Source organism: Phoenix dactylifera, unplaced genomic scaffold, assembly GCF_009389715.1.
Source record: "Phoenix dactylifera cultivar Barhee BC4 unplaced genomic scaffold, palm_55x_up_171113_PBpolish2nd_filt_p 000454F, whole genome shotgun sequence".
NCBI lineage: Eukaryota > Viridiplantae > Streptophyta > Magnoliopsida > Arecales > Arecaceae > Phoenix > Phoenix dactylifera.
In genome coordinates, this window is record NW_024067884.1 from 360,098 (window position 1) to 367,750 (window position 7,653).

A 7,653-nucleotide genomic window follows, 5' to 3' on the forward strand; every position below is an offset into this window, starting at 1 on the left:
CATTAGAACTATTACTTCCTTCTTTAAGGAATTCCTTCACTATTACGACAGCTCTATTGCTGACGAACAACTTTTGTTCTTCAGCAAGATAGAAGTAATACCCCTTAGTCTCTTTAGGATAACTGACAAAGAAACATTTGTCTAACCTAGCTTCGAGTTTGTCCGCTTTTAAACGTTTGACATAGGCCGGACACCCCCAAACCCTAAGATGAGTGAGCACCGGTTTACGTCCTGTCCACATCTCATATGGTGTTTTATTCACAGATTTACTTGGAACCTTATTAAGAATGTAACAGGCTGACTCGAGTGTATATCCCCATAATGATATCGGTAGACTTGCATAGCCCATCATGGATCGAACCATGTCTAATAGAGTTCGATTTCTTCTTTCTGACACACCATTATACTGTGGTGTACCAGGAAGAGTCCACTAGGAGAGGATCCCATTCTCTCCTAGATAAGTTATAAACTCACTGGTGAGGTATTCACCTCCTCGATCTGATCGAAGAGTTTTAATACTCTTTCCAGTTTGTTTCTTTACTTCAGTACGGAATAGTTTGAACATTTCAAATGATTTTGACTTATGTTTCATAAGATAGACATATCCATATCTAGATAGGTCGTCTATAAATATCATGAAATACGAGTATCCACCTCTAGCTTTTGTGCTCATTGGCCCACATATATCAGTATGTACAAGGGTCAATAAATCACTGGCTCGTTCATCTTTTTCGGTAAAAGGTGATTTGATCATTTTTCCAAGAAGACATGACTCACAGGTTGTCAATGATTTACAATCATTAACATTGAGGATTTTCTCTTTACTTAACTTGTTCATCCTGTTCTTGTTAATATGACCTAGCCTATAATGCCAAAGGTAGACATCTGTAACATTATCTATTCTAGGACGCTTACTTGACTTGTACATTACATTAACAGGCTGTGACAATATGTAAATGCTATTACTCAATTGTCCATGCATTACAGTAACACCATACATAATAATATCACAATAATTTTTTTTTATTGAAATCTCATAACTGTTCATGGCCAAAAGGCCTACCGAAATTAAATTCAATAGAAAAGAAGGACAAAAATGACAATCATTTAAGACAATTTCATGAGAATTGAATACAAGTTTCATAATTCCTAAAACTAGAACTGGAACTGATTTTTCATCTCCAACATTCAGGAATCTTTCGCTTTCTCCAAATCTCTTATTGACCTGAAGTCCCTGCAACGAATTACAAATATTGAATGAATTTTCAGTATCCAATACCCAGATCGAATTATCACAAATTGAGAAATTACAAGGTGTTATTATATAAGTACCTTGATCAGCAACTGGTTGCATCTTTCTTTTTTGCCTATTTGGGTCAAGAGAGGCAAGTACTGAGGATAGTTTCTCTTCCAATGCCCTTGCTTCTTACAGTAGAAACACTCTGCCTTACTTTGATCAGCCTTCACCTTCTTGGTCTGACTTGGCTTAGCACGCTGCACCTTTTTCTTTTGATTCTTATTTTTTTTCCCTTTCTTAAAAGGACGACGCCCTCCAGAAGAACCTCCCACTAAAGTCACCGACCCTTTTAAGAGCTGGTGATCCTTCTCAAATGTCTGTAGTAAACCCAACAATTGGTGATAATTTACTACAGATTTCGTCATACGAAAGTGAGTAAGAAATGGGTGGTATGATCCTAGCAGGAAATTCAGTATTGCATTTTTCCCCAATTGATCATGTAGGGGAAATCCGAGAGTGCTCAGGTGCTCTATCAACTCGATCATGTACAATACATGATCAGTTACCGAGGCCCCATCCTTCATCCGGACGCTGAAAATGGCACAACTAGTTTTGTGCCTTTCACTTCGTTCTCGAACTTGCGACTGAACTCGTCGTTCATTACAGGGAGCATAATGTAACGAACAGTGATACGGTCACTGAGCCACTTTTGATAAGTGTCTCTGACTATACCCCGTGCATTAGCAGCAGGCTGATCAGGTGCCGGATCCGTTATCACATAAAGGATCCGTTCATGCTCTAGCACAATCTTAAATTTTCTAAGCTAGTTGTTAAAATTAGGTCCAGTCAACTTGTCATTATCCAACAATGAACGAAGTGACAAATTAGTGGCCATTTCTGCATAAAAAGAAAATCGACTATCAGTATATGAATTGACAAAACCCCAAAGACTTGGACTTTAGTCTAAAAGTTCTCCCATTATTTTATACAAATTTGTTGCCTCTACCTCAAATTCGAAGAATTACACTTAACTCTTTAGTGAGCACTAGAACCCAATAGATCGCATATGGATCCAAGTGTGGCTCGGCCAACCCATATGCACCTATTGGTAGGTGCTGAACCAATTGTTTCACCAAACAACTTCTAGGGATAATTTTGCCCCAGTCTCTTCGGCAGGTGTGTGGCGCGTCCACCGAAAATTTTGGTTAGGTCCAACCATTAAATGATAGGATTCCTTGTAATCTACTAATAGATGACCAAGCCTGAGTGTGGCTCAGCCCATCTGATCACCTATTGAAGGTACATGCGACTCATCATATATTGAATGACAATTCCAATGCCCGATAAGCACCAAGCGTGTGGCGCCTCCAATAATTATTGAAACATTGGATTTATTATCATCCAACTTAATGGAAGATCTAGTTATCCTCATAACTATTTCATTTTAAGGACCTAATAATTTTAGAGGGTTTGATTTAATTGAAAATAGATGAGAAGAACTGGTTAATCTAGATCCTCCTACTAACTTCATCAAGTCAGATTAATAAGAACTGGATTCAATCCAGTTAAAAAGGCATCTAAATCAGTCATATTGATTTTTCTTAAAGGCATGGATCAACTTGAATCATTAAATGATCCAATCAAAATGTGATTAACCATGTCAGCGAGGTAAGTGAGATCGGTCGAAGGGATATGCCGTTAACTCGACAAAGATGTATCAGTGCGAGTAGCTCCCAATTAAAAATCATCGGTCAAGTCTGTCAAACTTACCTTAGACACCGACTGGTTAATCAATTTTGATTTGATTACTCAAATGACTCGGGCTCAACCTCTAAGCTTCAATCAAGTTTCATCTTGGTCTAATCAAAGACATGAAATTTGATCAACTACAACTATTGTATTTGATCTAGAGTTTTCTTGATCTAATCTAGTTACTACTTAATTAGATTTGATCAATTAACTCTAATTAGACCCTGTTTGATTCCAAACCTAGGTCTAACCCAATTATAGAACTTGACTTGAGCTAACCCAAAACGTCAAGAATTATGCAATGTCATTTAATTGAGTTCACAATTCTAGATCTAGGTTTTCATATTACTTAATTCTTAATTAAGTATAAGCTTATAAAAATTTCAGATCATTGCATATTCTTTTAATTACATACTAATTACAAAGTTTTAGTTCTTAAAACTTATTTTTCAGATCTGAGATTTGCAATTAATCATGTTAAATTCATATTTAATTCATGTTTAAATATTAGATGATTATGTTCATATATCACATATTCAAACTAATATGAATTAACTTAAACAACATACATCATATACATTTGTTTTTAGATTTGATTTATTATACAAAATTAGAAAATAAATGAATTATGAATTTCAGTTAGATCTAATCTAAACAAGTTTATGATTTCAGATTTATTCATGTTCTTTATATCACATATACATCAATATGAATTTATCTAGATCTCATGCATCACATGCAACTAATTTTCAGATCTAATTAATCATGCAAAATCTGTAACTAAATCATTCATAAATACTCTTTAGATCTGATCTAAACACATTTATAAATCTCAGATTTAATTACAAAGATTAAAACAGATTTTAATCTATCTTTCGTTGTTCATCTTCAAGGATCAATCACAGGGGCATCTCCCTACATGCCATAGGAGATCCCATCGAATGGGAAAAGAAGATAACGAACCCTTCTTTCTCCTAGGATCGGACAGCCTGGTGATAATCCAATTAGATTACCAAACTACTCAGATTAATACAATTGTTTTAAGCACAAACAGTTTAAACATTCAATAAACCTTGGCCCTAATTGATAAGTGCTGATTAATCTATAATTTAATATTCTTTTTCCAGCACTTATCAATGTTCTTAAACGGATAACTACTTGTTTTACCATGAAATCGAATAATCATTGAAATAAATTTAAATTATGGTAAGTGATGAGAGCACAAAAGTGCGACCTACATATTACTAAAATTAGTGTTATTGTTAACCGATAATGATAAATTCACTGGATTAATATTATATTTAGGTTTAACATAGATTAGTATAAATTAGAGATAAAATGCACATTGAGTACAAATTTGACTTCAAATCGGATTCGAGTCGGGTTCGGGTCCGAATCGGGTCCATCTCTTTTGTGTTTCTGGAAAATAATTTTGGGTAAATCTAAATTGGCCATGTCATAACTATAAGGTGCTGGGTGACCCATGACTTGAAAGACTTGCAACTGACCTCTAGTCAGAACAGATGACCCGTGACGAACTTAGTCCGTCCGTCTACAAGCCAAATTTCATATCACATTATTTTATTCATATGACTAATTGGATGGAACTTGGTATCTTCCAGAGTCCAGACCTTCCTCCAAATCCAATTCCATTGCAGAAACGGGTACATGACCCATATTCAGTTCAACGAGACGTGAACACAGCCTTCCCGTGATCCCGTTCTTCACGCACGCCACATTCCGTGCGATGACGGGAGACCCCAAGCCCATCCCGCAGCATCCCTGCTCCAATCTGTAATCCCGTGATCACGCCTCCTCCACGATTCCTCCCAGCTTCCAGCCGGATCAGCCTCCGACGCCCGCGTCCGAGCTTCAACTTTCCAGCGATCTCCCAGCACCCGATCAAGCCGTGAAGCCCTCAGCCATTCCGTGCATTCATTCTTCCCCCTTCCGGATCTGCAGCTCCTCCGCCTCCACACGCGCCTCCTTCCTTCCACGATCGATCCCGTTACTGCAGCCTCCGCGTCCGGACAGCCCGCGACCCCACGTTCCGCCTCCAAGCCGGCACCGCATCCGTGAATGGCGTCCTCCCGTGATTGGCTCCTCCCAGCGCCCGGATCCACGTCTCCTCCTCTTCCAAAGCTTCCGGATTAGCACTCCATCCTAGCTGCTCGTGAAGCGCCTCCTTCCTTCCGCAAGCGATCCATCCCACCATCCGTGCATTCCTCCCAACGATCAAGCCATGATCCTGTTTTCCGAGAAGAAGAAAATCAAGCGCCCATTGATCCCGCGACCGTTTTGATCCTTCGCCGGCTTCAAGGCTTTGGCAAGCTATATAAATGGGAGGACGGCAGAGGAGAGGGGGGGAGCTCGGTTCAACAGAAAAATAGGGGAGACCCCCTATTTCAGTGAAAAGAAGAAGAAAGCCGAGAGGGAGATGAAGAAATAAAATAAAAAAAGAGAGAAGAGAGAGAGGCTGGGAGCGGAAGGGAGTGAAGAGCAATTTTTTTATGAAGATGGGAGGACTTCCGGCCACCATGAGCAGCTAAGCCTCGGTTTAGGGGTTTGATGAAGCCATAGAGGAGTATTCGTTTCATTTTTATTGATTTGAGTTTGTATTGTAAGATGGTTGCATGATGAAGAATTTATCAATTGATCTTATGATTTATCCAATTTATGTGAATCATTTATCTTGCATAAAAATATTTTACATAGATTGATCTATTTCATCGAATCCAACACCTGTGGTTTGGAGGAGATATTCATGTGACATCGATTTCATGTTTAATGACTTAATGATCAGATGCATCATGCTAGGTTAGACAGGTCATGCTTATCGTTAGAGTAAATGGTTTGTGCTAGACTTAGATGATTCATGCTGGGAATTAGTTATAATTTTTTTTTGTGATTGCTTTGGCTTGTAGTCGGAAGCAGTCAAGTCTTACATACAACTCAATCATTGAAAGCGTCACGGATATAAATCTATCGGTGGAATCTAACCCTAAACACCTCTCTCCATAGATAATTCATACTACTACACCCATATTAATTCTTAGTTTTTATCATTTACTCTAGCTTATCCCCTTTGAAGTAATTATTTAATTAGAAAAAATAACTTGTCTCCAATCCCTGTGGACCGACACCCGTAATCACTATCCTACAGGATACGTGCTATTGCGTGGTTTAATTTCAAAATTGAAAGAACCGATCAATTTTTGGCGCCGTTGCCGGGGATTGCTAGCATAGTTATTTTTCTTATTAAAAAAAAATTATTTAAAAAATTAAAAAAAAATTAATTAAAAAAATTTCTATTATTGTTACTTTTCTTATCTTCTTTTTCTCCCTTACTAATTTTTATTTATTTATTTATTTTTTTATCAGGAATCGAAAAAAAAAAGAATCTTGGATGATCAAAAGGAGAACTGCCGGAAAAGAAATGCTGTAGAGGTTTGCAAAAAAAAAAAATTAAATTGCTGGAAAAATTCTCTTTGGTAACCTCTAAACTTTTCTTATTTAAATTAATTATTGGTTTGAAATTTTGTGGTGATTGTTTGATTTTAATTACAGCAAAATTGTGAATGCATGCCTGATACACATACACAAATCAATTTGCACATAGTAAGGGTAATCACCCCAACAAGATAAGAGCCGGATTTCATCACCGGACTCTTGCCCAACTTAGGTGAACTCAATCTCACATAGTGTCATCTTTAATTAAAATCAATTAGACGTTGGCCCCTAGGGACATTCGAGCTCAATAGGACGAAGATCACCGAAAGTTGCACCAATTTCGCTCTGTGGCTTAGTTGATGTCTAGGCAAGCTTTGTCCCTATAAGGGAGACAGTTCATCTGTTCGAGGCAAGTGGGTTTTAAGTGGGACCTTTGCGAACGCATCGTGACCCCTCCACTTACCTGGGAGCTTACCTGGTCAACTCGGTTCATTAGACCGGATTGGAGGCTTAGGTGCCCTCTTCAAACCAGTTAGGAGCTGTCTAGTGATTTTAGGACAAAGACTAGGATTGATATGCTTTTCTCTTTTATTGCATGCTTGATTGATCGAGTACTAGTGTATGCACGGTAGTCGTTCTAGAGTACAAAACCTATTACCTTTTGACCCTGAAATAGAACGAACCCTTAGGAACATTCGAGCTAAGATCAAAACATTAGGATCATCCCCACCTCTTAAGATGGCTGAAGAACAACCCAAACTCCTGAGGGAATACTTTACTCCCACTATTTACACTTCCCCATCTTGCATTCGATTACCTGAGGTAGCAGCTGTACAATATGAAATAAGTCTAGTGTGATCCAAATGCTTCCATCTTTTATGGGCTCACCAATGAAGATCCATATAAACACCTAGATGAATTCCTTGAGATTTGCACCACTGTCAAGATTCAGAACTTCACTGATGATGCCCTGAAACTTAGGTTATTTTCCTTCTCCCTTAAAGATAGAGCCAAACAATGGCTGAATTCTTTAGAAGCTAACTCAATTCGTTCTTGGGATCAAATGCAACAAGAATTTCTTAAAAATACTTTCCCATAGGAAGAACGAACCAGTTTAGACGTGCCATTACAAGCTTCTCCCAAACTGAGGGAGAAGAATTTCATGAAACTTGGGAGAGATTTAGGGACCTAATCCGTAAATGCCCTCATCATCAAAT

General features: G+C 38.1%; 1 non-coding gene across 1 annotated transcript; it reads right to left on the bottom strand.

Moving 5' to 3' along the window:
* Positions 1–7,547: 7,547 nt before the first annotated feature.
* Positions 7,548–7,653, bottom strand: LOC120106093. The gene has a single exon (XR_005508331.1). It is a non-coding gene; the product is annotated as a small nucleolar RNA R71 (small nucleolar RNA).